Here is an 871-nt window from a genome sequence, read left to right as displayed (position 1 = left end):
TTGTTACATATTGTCCTTGATGAGGTGGTGAGGTTATTGACGTATTAAGGGTGAAGGAGTGGATGACGATGATGATGATGATGATGAAAAACTGTAGGAATACAACTGTAATTCTTAAAGCGTTTATGATATCCAAGACAGTAGAAAGCTACACTGGGTGCACCATAAAGCGTAATCTTATGGTCCCGCATCCATTCTAATCTCTCTCTCTCTCTCTCTCTCTCTATATATATATATATATATATATATATATATATATATATATATATATATATATATATATATCCAACTCTATCTACCTCTCTATCTCTATCGTTGTATTTCCTTTGTCTGAAGTCAACTTCACTTTCCATCTCACTTCTATGAAATCAATATTAGTAATTTGTTAGGAATGATTCTACCATCTATATCCCTCCCCAAAATATTTAGCCTCCTGAAATAAATCGATAATTCTAATACATTTACACAAATCATGTCAGTTTGTTGAGTTTGTTAAGAATAGTAGAATAGGTTCCGTAATGTGAAAATAGTGCTGCAGAGGTCGTATTTTTATTTTTGTGGTTGTAATTTAGTGGTTGTAATTTTGTGGTTGTAATTTAGATCAGCAATAATCCAACAGACGCACGATCAAAGGCTCTCCAACAACGATCATCCAGTCTTTTATTCAACAATGTATCTATGACTTATATTAGCCAATATATCTTAAGTTGTTTTTGTTTAAATGGTAGGAGTGGGATTTGAAAAAGTTTTGGCTGATGTTTTTAGCAGTTCCAGTGACTACGTACAGACTTCTTTTATTACTTTTGTCGTAAAAGACCCCTAAATCCTGTTGTGAAGTCAAGAAAAAATAACCAAAAATATGCTTTATATA

The sequence above is a fragment of the Octopus bimaculoides genome, chromosome 11 (genome assembly GCF_001194135.2).
Source record: "Octopus bimaculoides isolate UCB-OBI-ISO-001 chromosome 11, ASM119413v2, whole genome shotgun sequence".
Classification (NCBI taxonomy): Eukaryota; Metazoa; Mollusca; class Cephalopoda; order Octopoda; family Octopodidae; genus Octopus; species Octopus bimaculoides.
This window is presented reverse-complemented; position numbering follows the sequence as displayed.